This window comes from Microcaecilia unicolor, chromosome 2, assembly GCF_901765095.1.
Source record: "Microcaecilia unicolor chromosome 2, aMicUni1.1, whole genome shotgun sequence".
NCBI lineage: Eukaryota > Metazoa > Chordata > Amphibia > Gymnophiona > Siphonopidae > Microcaecilia > Microcaecilia unicolor.
The window spans coordinates 88,079,745-88,095,206 of NC_044032.1; positions in this window are offsets into that span (position 1 = coordinate 88,079,745).

Genomic DNA, 15,462 nt, shown 5'->3' on the forward strand with positions numbered 1-15,462 from the left:
AAATTCCAAAATCTGCTTAGAGCAATAAAATTAGAAACTACTATACGTATTTGCTCTAAAAAATAGTATTGCTTGTGCAATTAATGAGAGTCGTTTATTATGTGTATCAAATTAGGCCTCACAAGCCTAGGGTACCAACTCTGTGGACACACCTATAAAGGCTATCATCATAGGCCAACCTCCACCTCCGAAAAACCTGCAGAGAGCAAAAACTCAATATATATAAAGAAAAAAGCAATCTGCAGTAAAAACCGGAGGATATACTCGTGACAAATTCTTAATTCAAATGCCCAAGCAATATCTATAGTGTGCTAGTAAGCAACTTAATTGTGCTAGCGGAAGAGTAATTATATATGGTAAGAACTATTCTAACAGGAACAATCGTATTATAAAGAGATATAGTTTGATGTATAGAAAAAATTCACCACAGAAAAAGAAGTACTTCATCCAGAGAAAAGAGCACAGCTCGCTATTCATAGGTCACTCCAAAAAAGTGAATCATCCAAAAAGGGGAACCGGTTGAATCCAAAAATTCAATAACTTCTCCCGACATCAACACAAAATCTTTTTCTCATTGTCCCATATAGTGTAGTCATAACCAATCTCTACACTACACTATATGGGACAATGAAAAAGCTCCCTTTCATAACTCATGAGCTTTCCTGCATGGAAAATCTCCTGACAGTGGAGTCTATGCAGAGAACCATGTGGTAGAGCTACATGACGATGGCTGAGCACGGAACTTCTACCATAAGATTATCGCAAAACTATTCTGGAGCAATGGAGCAAGCTAATGAGATGCAAATTTAAAGTGCACTGAACTTGCTTGCTAATCAAGGAAAGGCTGCACACTAAGGTTCTGTTGGAAGGGTGGCTTTATTTTGCAAATTTCTGAAGAACATAAACATGCCGGCACACATTTGCGCATGAACTAGAATGTTGTTCTGCACATAAAAGGGTCCAGCATGGTTTTCATCGCATGAAAATATACATTTTAATTACAATAAACCCACTAACATAATACAAATTGAAAATGAGAACTCATGAATCAATTAAAACCAATCATCCACAATATGCATTTAGGCAAACAAAAAAAAGACTAAGTTTTTTTAATGAAAGGACAAATAATTGATTTCAGTTCTAATAACAGTAGGAAAAGAATTCCAATAAGGAATCATGAAACTAAAAAAAAATTGTATTGGCTATTTTAAAGAACAAAATCCCCTTCAAAGCCACAGGGCCCTTTTACTAAACTGCAGAAAATGCTAAAGTGCGTTTACTGCAGGTTATAAATCACTACCATGGAGCACATTCAGGTGTCCATGGTAGTTTTGGGATCTGTGCGTGCTTCCCATGTGCTAAACATATATGTTACTTTTTAGCTCTGGGGGCAAAGAGTAGGCATGTACTGTGCTAATCAGCACAGCTACATTGCCACACGCTAACTGATTAGTATGTGGTTAGTGCATGAGCCCTTATCACCTAGAAAATAGGGGCTGGTAAGTGCTCATGCACTAATGGCGAAGTGCTAATGGGAAAATTAGTATGTGGCCATTAATGGGAATTATTACTGCTGCTCTAAAAGAGGTCTCTGTTAGCAGGAAAGATACACTTTAGGGATAGAATTGGACACGTTTTAGCACAGCTTAGTAAAAGGGCCCCATGGAGGGGCATAATCGAAAGGGACGTCCTCATTTCGATTTGAACATCCTTGCAAAACGTCCCCATCCAGGGGCGGGGAAACCCATACTTTCAAACAAGATGGACGTCCATCTTTCGTTTCAATATTACAGTCAGGGGCGCCTAAATCCTGAAAATTGGTCGTCCTTAGAGATGGTCGTCCCTAGACTTGGTCATTTCTGATTTTTGGTGATAATGGAAACCAAGGACGTCCATCTCAGAAACGACCAAATGCAAGCCATTTGGTTTTGGAAGGAGCCAGCATTTGTAGTGCACTGGCCCCCCTGACATGCCAGGACACCAACCGGGCACCCTAGGGGGCACTGCAGTGGACTTCATAAATTGCTCCCAGGTACATAGCTCCCTTACCTTGTGTGCTGAGCCCCCCAACCCCCCCAAACCCATTACCCACAACTGTACACCACTACAATAGCCTTTAGGGGGGCACCTAGATGTGGGTACAGTGGGTTTGTGATGGGTTTTGGAGGGCTCGCTGTTTTCTCCACAAACATAACAGGTAGATAGGGATGGGCCTGGGTTCACCTGCCTGAAGTGCACTGCACCCACTAAAACTGCTCCAGGTACGTGCATACTGCTGTGATGGTCCTGAGTATGACATCTGAGGCTGGCATAGAGGCTGGTAATAAATATTTTGAAAGATGTTTTTTGAGGGTGGGAGGGGGTTAGTGACCACTGGGGGAGTAAGGGGAAGCCATCCCCGATTCTCTCCGGTGGTCATCTGGTTATTTCGGGCACCTTTTTGTGCCTTGGTCATAAGAAAAACACGACCAGGTAAAGTCATCGAGGTGTTCATAAGGGACATCCTTGTTTCTTTCGATTATGGGTCGAGGACGTCCTAGTGTTAGGCACGCCCAAGTCCCGCCTTCACTTCGCCTCCAATACGCCCCCTTGAACTTTGACCGTCCCTGCGACAGAAAGCGGTTGGGGACGTAAAATCGACTTTCGATTGTACTGATTTGGACAACCCTGTGAGAAGGACGTCCATCTTCCGATTTATGTTGAAAGATGGGCATCCTTCTCTTTCAAAAATGAGCCCAATAGCCTCCCAAAAATGTCTTACCCATAAAGGGCCCTGTTTACTAAAGCGCATTAGCGTTTTTAACGTGCCTACAATTAACCCAAGCGCTAATCATGTAGGCGCTTATAGGGATATCGTAGGTGTGTACATGGTTAATGCGCATACATGGTTAACACACATTTAAAACGCTAACGTGCCTATAATATGGTTTTGTAAACAGAGCCCAAAATTTTTATAAGGTTAATATTTATGCTCATGTGTAGATGTGTGCTGGTACTTTCATTTTCTTTGGGCATGCAGACAGTGAAACCGTTGTTATCTGTGCACACAGCTGTTACTTCCATTATATCTTTTAAAGTTGCAAGTCTATAGGTCACAGAAAAAAAGAAAAAAACTGGAGTAAATCCCCCAAACTGGCATTCAATCTTCTCGACTAACCCTTATACACTGCAATGGACCTGGCGGTGAATTTTTCACATTGCGTTCACATTAAAATCCCCTGATTACTTCCGTGCATTGCAGAAGAAAATGTAATGACCTCATGACCATACTGTGTGTCCATATGTACCACTTGAGTTCACTGCTATGGTGAACCCCTTTCTGTATGGTGTACCATTAATGTGTGCATAGTACATGTATTTATTTATTTATTCAGTGACCTCCACACATTCAAAATACATCATGGCGGGGTAACCATTAATCACATGGTTATGTCCGCAATAAATTTCTGCATCAACCTCAGTGTCAGAACCTTTGTTCCTATACCAAGCCACCTAACATTCCGGTGTTCAGATTCCTGCAAACACAATATAGAAAAGATTGAAGAACTGTTGTTAGAGGAAAATGACAATCAATCTTAAGCATGTTGGCAAGAGCCCAACTAGCTTCAACCTTGGGAAAAGAAAAGACAAAGCAGCCACTCTGCTCTTAGACAGTACATAAAAATGAAGCATCCATAATCAGCTGAACTGTTTGGTATATGTCCAGCTGAGAAACCTAACTTAGTAGTTATGTAGAATAGCTGTTTGGTATACAAGTGCAATCTTTTCCCTAGCACTAAACTGTATTTGGCCTAAATTCTGTCTATTGCCAGAGTTTAGCAATATATTTTTGACACCCATGCAAGAATTTTTATTTTCTTAGCTGAAGAACAGCTGTAAACATTTGAACAGATTGTAAGGCATTTATACCCATGCTACATTTAGTGCAGTTTCATTTTTGATAGTTAATCCATACCACGCTACCGCTATATATAAATCCATTCTTTTCAAACAATGGAAGCCATACATGTCTGTGATATATCAATTAGCACTGGCATTAAATGGGGGGGGGGGGGGGGGGGGGGGGCCATCTAAGCAGCAGGAAACCTTTCACACCATTGATGGTTTGTTTCAGGCTTTACACCTGGATCAGTTAGCCAGCATGTTTTGAAGATTTGTGATCACCGTCCTACTATAAATCGTACCATTACACGATCTCAATGTCTGAATGCCCCCAGGCGGCGTGGCAGTATAATTTTGTTTGTGTGGGCACTGCTGAAGTAAATGACCCTTAAAAAATTATATACACACTTTTCTTTTTTGCCGTTGCAGCATCCTGCATAATGCCAGATTTAGTATTCTGTTAAGAACAGTGCAAATGACTAATAAATCAGCTCCTGCTGTTCACTGCATTATCAGTTGTTATTTATTTAGTCTGAAAGAAATGATCACAAGGAGAAAAAAATATTAAAGAGTTAAAATTCTAGCTAGAAATGAAAATGCAATATTTAAGCTTCATGTATGTATTTTAATGTTTTGTGTTGTTGTTTGTTTTTGTTTTTGTATTTTAGGCTTTGTTAATGTCCCAGCTGCTAGTTTTGAATGAATTGGTGCTTAAAAAAAAAAAAAATCACAGTGCAAACTTAATAGAAGTTTGAAAAGATGCAATAGGGAAGGACACCTTCTCTAGTCTTATATAAAGGCCAATATTCAGCCTGTGGTAATCAACCTTTTTAAAAATTCTAGCCACAGTAGTTAAAAAAAACAAACAAACCAGTAGACATTCAGTACTGGTATCTGGATATTGACTGGCACTGAATATTCAGGAATCAGCTCTGGCTGGCATGCTATCTGGTTAGTGGCAATATTCAGATTACTAACAGGAGAGTTAACTGGATAAGTTAGGTCAGCCTTTGCCTCTAACCGGATAACCTCTGGCTCTGCTTAAGCTCCGCTTATGAACCGCCCAGACACTGTTCAGACAGTGCTGAGGTGGTCAGAGAGAATGTTCATCAGCAGTCTCTGGTTAGTGCCACTGAATATGTGTCATGGATCATAGATTTGATATGGTGTAAGGGTGGAGTATTGTAGTCAACAGGACACTTCCAGAGAGGAACACGTAGATGATGGAAATATCAAAACCACATTTATTGCAGTGCCGTAGCGAGGGCGGCTGACACCCAGGGCGGTTCTCCGCTGTGCACCCCCCCAAGTGCAGCACAGCACACACCCCCTTGGCGCACGCATTTACCCCTCCCCCCAAGCGCGCACCCCACCCCGAGCGCATTCTTACCAAAGGGGATGGGCAGGAGGGCCGCTCCGCCCCGAGTGCACGTCACTGGCAGCTGCGTCGGCTCCGCTGGTTCCCTGCTGTCTCTGCCCCGGAACAGGAAGTAACCTGTTCCGGGGCAGAGAGAGCAGTGAACCAGCGGAGCCGACACCCCCCCAGCGGCGTGCACCCGGGTTGGACCGCCCCACTGCCCCACCCCTTCCTACGCCATTGATTTATTGCATAGAATTACTCAAAGGACTCAACACAATACTGTGTTTCAGCTAATGTGCCTGCATCAGGAGTCTCAATGAATCAAAGATGGTAAACAACTTTGTGATTTTGAACCTCAATAAGGCAATAGCAGTCTATAAAGACTCTTGTAGAAGGAAAAATCCAGATTTTGTAAATCGTACTGGATTTTCCTTCTACAAGAGTCTTTTTAAAGACTGCTATTGCCTTATTGTTGTTCAGAATCACAAAGTTTTTTACCATCTTTGATTCATTTAGACTCCTGATGCAGGCATATTAGCCGAAACACAGTGCTGTGTCAAGTCCTTTGAGTAATTTTATGCAATAAATGTGGTTTTGATATTTCCATCGTCTACGTGTTCCTCTCTGGAAGTGTCCTGTTGACTACACTACTCCGCCTTTAGAGCATCTACCTTTCATAATGTTCTATATTCCTCCACTTTGTGATAATCTTCTTCATAGATTTGATATACCATAAGAACATATGTTGCCATACTGGGACAGACCGAAGGTCCATCAAGCCCAGTATCCTGTTTCCAACAGTGATCAATCCAGGTCACAAGTACCTGGAAAAATCCCAAAAGAGTAAAACAGATTTTATGCTGCTTATCCCAGGAGTAACTATACAAATAAGAATGTAGGTTTTTTATATATATATCTATAAAAGTGGAGTAAAGTCTCATATAGATAACACGAAGAGAATAATTTTCTCACTCAATAGCTGAATGTATAATTCGTGTATGTGATTTTAATCATTGACTTAACCTCCAACCTTTATTATTAACTAACTTGTAGCATATGTTGATCAAACTCTCATAGTCTAATCATAATCAACAACAAAATATGTCTAGCACTTAGCTTAGGCAGGTTGGTGCACTCAAAAACCCGACAGGTCCCCGTTTCGTGCTGACTTTATCAAGGGGGAGTCACCAATTCCGGTAGCTGCCTCAAGTGTGTTTGAGTGCACCAACCTGCCTAAGCTAAGTGCTAGACATATTTTGTTGTTGATTATGATTAGACTATGAGAGTTTGATCAACATATGCTACAAGTTAGTTAATAATAAAGGTTGGTGGAGGTTAAGTCAATGATTAAAATCACATACACGAATTATACATTCAGCTATTGAGTGAGAAAATTATTCTCTTCGTGTTATCTATATGAGACTTTACTCCACTTTTATAGATATATATATAAAAAACCTACATTCTTATTTGTATAGATATTTTGCGATTTCTCTACACTCGACGGAGTGCTGGCTTAGTTTTTTGTATCCCAGGAGTAAGCAGTGGAATTTCCTAAGTGCATGTTAATAATGGCTTATGGACTTTTCTTTTAAGAAATTATCCAAACCATTTTTAAACTCTGCCAAGCTAACTGCTTTTACCACTTTCTCTGGCAACAAATTCCAAGCTTTAATTATACATTGTGTGAAGAAATATTTTTGGTGATTTGTTTTAAATGTACTAATTTCTGTGGTACAACCAAAGTAGTTTATATCCCTCTCACGGGAACTTATCTGGCTAGCAGTACTAGCAAACTAGATAACTTCCTTTGTATACAAACTGGATAATTGCTAAAATATTTTAGATATAGCCTTTGGATATCAGCTCACTTGACAGTATTTTAGTAGTTAATAAAGAGATGTATACATAGGTAAAATAAATTAATTAACATGTGACATACCGTAAAAGTCTTATCTTTTGTTACTACATCTCTGTTTTAATTAGAAGCTAATATAGCATGGGAAGAGGTAACTATTTTGATACTCCCCTTTCCCTATACCATGTCCTTTGATCCATATAAACAAACACCCTATATATATATTGGACAAAATCCCCCTCATTCTATAGCTTGCCACCTAAACTCATGCACCAATTCCACATGTAAAGTGTACTAGCACTTATGGGGGTAAGTGTACTTTTATGCACGTAGGTGCTAGCTGAGTGCTCAGCGCTATTACACCACCTTGATTCATTTCTTGATTAGCTTTCGAAGGTTGCCCTTGTTTGTCAGATCAGAAATAAGCAAATGTTGGTAGACAGTATATAGAAGTGAAACATCAAAGCAGTTCAGTGACAGTGTAACAGGATGAGGGTGGATAGGTGAGAGACAGGAAGAGTCTGATGGATGAGGGACAGGGAGATATGCATGGAGACAGGAAGGTGACAAAGCAGTACAATTTTATGGTTTATAATGGGCTAGAAAACCCAGATCTTTGTTAAGTCCTGTTTCTTTTCCATGTTTTATTTATATTGATTACCTTTAAAAGTGGACTAACATGGCTACCATACCTCTCTACCGCTTTGATTGAATTCTTTCAAAAAGGCAGGAAATAAATCCAAATAAAATAAATAAATAAATAAATAGATATTCTATAAATGACGTGCAACTAACTTAGGACTCCTTTTTCTAAGATGAGTTAATGGATTCAGTATACGCTAATGATTTATGTGTGTTAACCCCCGAATTCTATAAAAGTCGCTATAAATTGCACTTGGAAATAGGCATGTGCCCTATTTAGGTTTGGAAATTAATTGAATAATGAGCTAATTAACACTGATAATGGGATTAACAAGCAATTACACCGGTTGCAAGGAGCATACCCTTAAAAAACTCCAGACAGCACAGAACACAGCGGCAAGGCTGCTATTTGGTAAATCTCGATTTGAGGCAGCAACACCCCTTCGTGAGAAGCTCCACTGACTCCCAATCAAGGAGCGGATTGAGTTCAAAGTATGTGCCCTTACACACAAGATTATTCATGGGGACGCTCCTTCCTACATGTACAGCCTGGTCGACCTCCCACCTAGGAACGCCGTGCAGTCCTCCCGCACCTACCTCAACCTCCACTTGTCTGCATCCTAGTTCCATTTTAGATGTTAGATCTAAAAGCAGTGGGGGAAAAAAAGGAAGAGGCAGAAGAAGTGGGAAACTTTTGCAGATTTTCCTTTTTAACAACTAGAAAACAGTGAGATATTAATATATCATTTTTTTCTTATGAGAGTTTTCTTTAAGCTCTTAAAGTCTGCATTGTCTCCTGTTTCTTTTTGTGCCTTTTTTCCAAAAGGGAGCACAGGATAAAGGTTAAGGGATTTTTTTTTTCTTCTGGATGTTGTACCCTGCAAGACCAAAGGATAAAAGGATGGAAGAACAGACGGGGATCACAGCTGGCTGAGAGTTTGTGAGCACTCCTCTTTGTGTGTGCTAAAGGCTTTGGGGTCCCCCCCCCCACCTTTGGAAGTTGCCCTTTTTTGTTACTTTGTTGGAAGAGCATAGCTCTGAAGAAGCAGGGTCAGGGAGAATGATCACACGGTTGGACATACAGAGTTAGAGAGATGAAATACCAACTCAGTTGTTTGTTTAGGCATTTTTTAAATGAATAATGATAGCAGTGTATGAGATGGAACAAGTAAAATGATTTCAGCAGTGTTATGTTGTAACTTGATGTTTTTGTTTATATTTTTAATGTTACTTTTATTATGTATGCTTTATTTGGTAGCTGCTTAGGATATAAGCAGGGCAGAAACTTTTAAAATCAATATCTACCTACATCTCCCCTTCCCTAAAATGATAAAGGGGATTGGACAACTTCACCATGAGGAAAGGCTAAAGTGGCTTAGGCTCTACAGCTTGGAGAAAAGACGGATGACGGGAGATATGATAGAGGTCTATAAAATAATGAGTGGAATGGAACGGATAGACATGAATCACTTGTTTACTCTTTCCAAAAATACTAGGACTAGGGGGGACGCAATGAAGTTACAAAGTAGTAAATTTAAAACAAGTTGGAGAAAATATTTCTTCACTCAACATGTAATTAAACTCTGGCATTTGTTGCCAAAGAATGTAGTAAAAGCATTTAGCTTAGCGGGGTTTTAAAAAGGTTTGGATAGCTTCCTAAAAAAGACGTCCATAAGGCATTATTAAGATGGACTTGGAGGAAATTCCACTGCTTGTTTCTAGGATACTACTACTACTACTACTATTTAGCATTTTTATAGCGCTACAAGGCGTACGCAGCGCTGCACAAACATAGAAGAAAGACAGTCCTTGCTCAAAGAGCTTACAATCTAAAAGACAAAAATAAAGTAAGCAAATCAAATCAATTAATGTGTACAGGAAGGAGGAGAGGAGGGTAGGTGGAGGCGAGTGGTTACAAGTGGTTACGAGTCAAAAGCAATGTTAAAGAGGTGGGCTTTCAGTGTAGATTTAAAGGTGGCCAAGGATGGGGCAAGGCGTAGGGGCTCAGGAAGTTTATTCCAGGCGTAGGGTGCAGCGAGACAGAAGGCTCGTAGTCTGGAGTTGGCAGTAGTGGAGAAGGGAACAGATAAGAAGGATTTATCCATGGAGCGGAGTGCACGGGAAGGGGTGTAGGGAAAATCGAGTGTGGAGAGATACTGGGGAGCAGCAGAGTGAGTACAGTTATAGGTTAGTAGAAGAAGTTTAAACAGGATGCGAAAACGGATAGGGAGCCAGTGAAGCGACTTGAGGAGAGGGGTAGTATGAGTAAAGCGTAAAAGCATAAAATGTATTGCACAGTTTTGGGATCTTGCCAGGTACTTGTAACCTGGATTGGCCACTGTTGGAAACAGGATGCTGGGCTTGATGGACCTTCAATCTATCCCAGTATGGCAAAACATATGTTCTTATGTTCCCTAACTGGACCTACTATGTACTTAACTAGGTCTGACCTGCAGGGATGGAACAATCCCAGGCCCTCTGCCATGTCTCCAAGCTAGACTGCCATTCTGTGATGTAGTTGATGTGGTTGTACCAGTGGCATTGCTACGGAGGCCACAGGGGCGTGGACCCCTCAAAATGGATCCAGGCCCTCCGGTTGGGGACCCCTGCCAGCCTAGGTATGTGGAGTTGCAGTGGTGGTGGGGTAGCAAGGGGGAGGAGTGGTGAGGGAGGCCAAAATGTGCCCCCCACTTTCGGCTCTGGCCCCCTCACATTGATGTCTGGCTATGCCCCTAAGTTGTACCCAGTTCCGTTGCTTGCTCTTGTTAAGGCAATCTATAGGTTTTAAGAGACTATTGCTTGTACTTTGTATGAATCCACCTAGTGAAGTTAAGGACTCTGATCTGAAATTTCTCTCGCCTTGATGCAATAATAATCCATCTATTAAAAAGATGATATAATTCCAGTAACTTTCCATGGAAATTAATACAAGTGGCTAATGTACCATGGGATGTGCTCTCAGGCATCCAGTGGTAACTGCCAAATCTGCATACACTAATAATGTGCTAAGAAAAACACCTTTTTTTTTAAGGGTATGTTAGGGAGTGGTGAGTGGGAATTCCTGCACCAAATAGGAAGGGGCCATTTTACTAAGCTGTGGTAAAAGGATGTTTTTTGATGCGTGCTGAGGCCCCCTTTTACTGCAGTGGGTAAAAAGCAGTCCATTTTTTATGAAAAGAAATGGCCGTGCAGTAAATGAACCACTTACCGCATGGCCATTCCAGCGAGGAGCCCTTACTGCCACCCATTGAGATGGCGGTAGGGGCTCCCGTGCTAACCCTAGTGGTAAATGGGCAGGGTGTGGCACTGCCCAATTACTGTTGGTTAAGTTCTGGCACTACAAAAATTGAAAAAATTCCTGTAGTGCCTGAAATGGTGCGCATTGGGGGTGGGAACAACCACCAGGCTCTTGCGGTAGTTCCAGATCAGCACACGGCAAACCCGTTGCAGTGCGCTAATCCTTTAGTAAAAGGGTCCCTTTGTGCAGTGACATTACTGAGTGCTAACTGGTTAGCACGGGAATACTGTTTGAGCCCTTACCACCTACAAAATGGGTGGCAGCACGTGAAAAGGTGATAATTTTTAAAAATGGTCCTATGCTAATGACAACCTTAGGGCATTGGCCATTAATGCAAAAAATAGAAAATTGGCCATTTTCCCCAGATTCTATATAGCGTGCCCAGATTTCTACATGCTTCTGCATAGATTAATTATTTTAACAAAGTATTAGGCATTGTTAACAGCTCTTAACAAGCAATAATGAGCACTAATTGGCAAAAATTAGAATTTAGGCACGTACATTGCTAAGCATATTCAATAATGTACTACGCCTAAATGCTAATGCACATAGGCAAAAAGGGATATGATTAATGGCATGGAAATGGGCATTTCATGGGTGTTCCAAAATCTACATGCATTTTTATAAAATATGGGCTATTGCGCAGGGATTTACACTAGGTTTTTGTTAATATAAATGGATGCACATAGATTCAGTCACATGAACTATGCCTAAATGTATTCTAAATACCACATTTAGGTTTACGTACAGTATTTAGAATACATTCAGGTGTGATTGACTACCACCCGCTAATTTTAGGTGCTATATATAGAATCTGACCCTTTATGACCATGGTAAAAATGGCTTTATTATGTGAAAAAAACCTGCATAAGGGCATACTAAGGCCACTTTTTGCTGAACCTTATATGCTTTTTTACATTTTATTTTATTGGATGTGGGTAGGAAGTCATATAGCATGATGTACAGTATTAAAATGATGATAGACCATGCCAAAGCTTAAAAGTACCCAGCACAAACTGACCCTAATTTTCCTATTGCCTTCCCTGCCCCATAAACTGTGGTGGGGTTCCGTTCCTGCTGTAGCTTTAATTATAGTTTCTGAAATAGTAGAAGTAGAGCCCAAAAAGAGAAAGCCAAGAGGAGGACGGAGAAGAGTTGGGAGCACATAATCACATTATGGTGGAGGAGTAGTCTAGTGGTTAGTGCAGTGGACTTTGATTCTGGGGAACTGAGTTCAATTCCCACTGCAGCTCCTTGTGACTCTGGGCAAGTCACTTAACCCTCCATTGCCCCTGATACAAAATAAATACTTGAATATATGTAAACCGCTTTGAATGTAGTTGCAAGAACCTCAGAAAGGCAGTATATCAAGTCCCATTTCCCTTCCCCCACTTTAAGTCCTAAGCCTTTGGGTTTCCCAATTTCTCATATTTAAGCTCTAGAAGTTTTTGCTAGAGGGTGTTGTAAAAATTGTGTGGATTTAGAAAAGTGTTGGACACATTCCTAAAGGGAAAGTCCAAAAGTCATTATTAAGGTAGACTTGGGGAAATTCACTGCTTTTTCTTGGAGTGAGTAGCATAAAGTCAATCTGATGTTTAGGATCCTGCCAAACACTTGTAATCTGCATTGGTCAGTCACTGTAGCAAACAGAATACTAGACTTGATGGACATTTGGTCTGACCTGCTATAGCAATTCTTAGTGCATTTATTAGTGCAATCCATAGACCAAAAATGAAAGTAGGGGAGGACCAATACAATTGCAACTCAAGGGTAAAAAGCAATTTTATTCGTCGGACTATATGCAGATCTGTGTTTCGGTGCGGGGGCACCTGCCTCAGGAGTCAACAACAGTCCAGATGGGTATGGATATCAGTGTACACAAACTCATGCAGACAGTGAAAAAAATCTAAAAAAAACCAGTGTCATTTGTATTGAAAATACCAACAGAGTAAAATATTGTGTGAGGCAATTAAATTGCAGGTTTCAAAAAACGTGGTCACAAGGAACAGCAATGCACTGTTAAAAAAAAAAATACTTTTCACACTCCGTGTAAAGTGTCTTCATGAGTTTGTGTACACTGACATCCATCTGGATTGATTTGTTGACTGCTGAGGCAGGCGCCCCTGCACCAAAATGCAGATCTGTGTCAAGTCAGACTAATAAAACTGATTTTAACCCTTGAGTTGGAATTGTGTTGGTCCTTCCCTACTATCATTTTTGCTCTTTGCCTTGATTCATAGGAGTTTTCTTTTCTTCTTTTTTGTTTCATTAGTGTATTGTATACCACATACATAAGAAAACATCTTTAAAAAAAAAAAAGTTAAACAAATAAAATATCATTAAAATCTAATTTGCTTTGATACATGTTACTGCAGCAAGTACAGGATTAAAAGAATTTCTCACAATCTAAAACTAACCTTGTCCTTTACCATTTTTAAAGGGCATACAACATCCAATGGGTTACAGAAGCCTCGCGAAGCCGCTTCAACTCTCGGCGGCCATTTTGAATTGGTGCTGGGAGCATCAGCACAAGGGGAAGAGAGAGAATGAGGGCAGCTCTCCTGGCAGGAAAGAGGGGGCTCTTTCCTGCCCCAAAGAAGTTACTAGACCACCAGGGCAGTAGAGTAAGGTAAGGGGAGGGGATAGGACACCATTAGGCCCGCCCACCAGCCTGCCCGTTTGTCCGGAAATCCGGACAAATGGGCAGGCTTGCAAAACCCACCTGGTTGCCCGGCCATGTCCTCAAAAAGAGGACATGACCGGGTAAAACTGGACATATGGTAACCCTACCCATTATGTATATGCAAAATATTACGCACACGCAAACCACTGCACATTCATGCATAATGCACACTCTTTCAAAAAGGTTGTTCTTTAAGTACATAAGTACATAAGTATTGCCATACTGGGAAAGACCAAAGGTCCATCAAGCCCAGCATCCTGTTTCCAACAGTGGCCAATCGAGATCACAAATACCTGGCAAGATCCCAAAAAAGTACAAAACATTTTATACTGCTTATCCCAGAAATAGTGGATTTTCCCCAAGTCCATTTAATAATGGTCTATGGACTTTTCCTTTAGGAAGCCGTCCAAACCTTTTTTTAAACTCTGCTAAGCTAACTGCCTTTACCACATTCTCTGGCAACGAATTCCAGAGTTTAATTACACGTTGAGTGAAGAAAACTTTTCTCCGATTCGTTTTAAATTTACTACATTGTAGCTTCATCGCATGCCTCCTAGTCCTAGTATTTTTGGAAAGCATAAACAGATGCTTCACATCTACCCGTTCAACTCCACTCATAATTTTATAGACCACTATCATATCTCCCTTCAGCCGCCTTTTCTCCAAGCTGAAGAGCCCTAGCCGCTTTAGCCTTTCCTCGTTTTCAAAAGAGTGTGCACTCAGGGATCCTTTTACTAAGCTGCAATAAAACGGGGCCTGCACTAGCATCAGTGTATGTCTTTGACACGCACTGAGGCCCCCTTTTACCACAGCAGGTAAAAAGCTGTCTTTTGTGCTGGAAAAGAAATGGCCATGTAGTAAGTGACTCACTTGCCATGTGGCCATTTTTGGGGGAGCACTTACTGCCATCCATTGAGGTGGCGATAAGGGCTCCTGCGTTAACCTGGCACTAACCTGGCAGTGCATAGCACTGCCCGATTACCGCTGGGTAAGCACCGGCTCTACAAAAATAGAAATATTTTTGTAGCACCGGAAATGGCACTCACTGGGGGTGGGAACTACCATGGACTCCTGCGGCAGCCAGGTGGTAGTTCCGGATTGGTGCATGGCAAGCCTGTTGCCGCACACCAACCCTTTAGTAAAAGGGCTCCTCAATGACTTTGCTCCTGTGACAAAAAAATGGCCAAATAAAACAACATTACTGGAAATGACATGGGAAATGATAGAAATTAAAACTTTCTGGCTGCCCATCCTTAGTGTACAATACATAATATTCTCCTTCATAGTGGTTGTTCATAGAGACTTGTTCATAGAGACTTGATGACCTGAACATGTATACTCTGGAAGAAAGAAGAAACAGGGGTGATAAGATACAGACGCTCAAATATTTGAAAAGTATTAATCCGCAAACGAACCTTTTCCGGAGGTGCGAAGGTGGTAGAACGAGAGGACATGAAATGAGATTGAAGGGGGGCAGACTCAAGAAAAATGTCAGGAAGTATTTTTTCACGAAGAGAGTAGTGGGTGCTTGGAATGCCCTCCCGCGGGAGGTGGTGGAAATGAAAACAGTAACAGAATTCAAACATGCATGGGATAAACATAAAGGAATCCTGTTCAGAAGGAATGGATCCTAAGGAGCTTAGCCGAGATTGGGTGGCAGAGCTGTGGCGGGAGGCGGGGATAGTGCTGGGCAGACTTATACGGTCTGTGTCAGAGCCAGTGGTGGGAGGCGGGGCTGG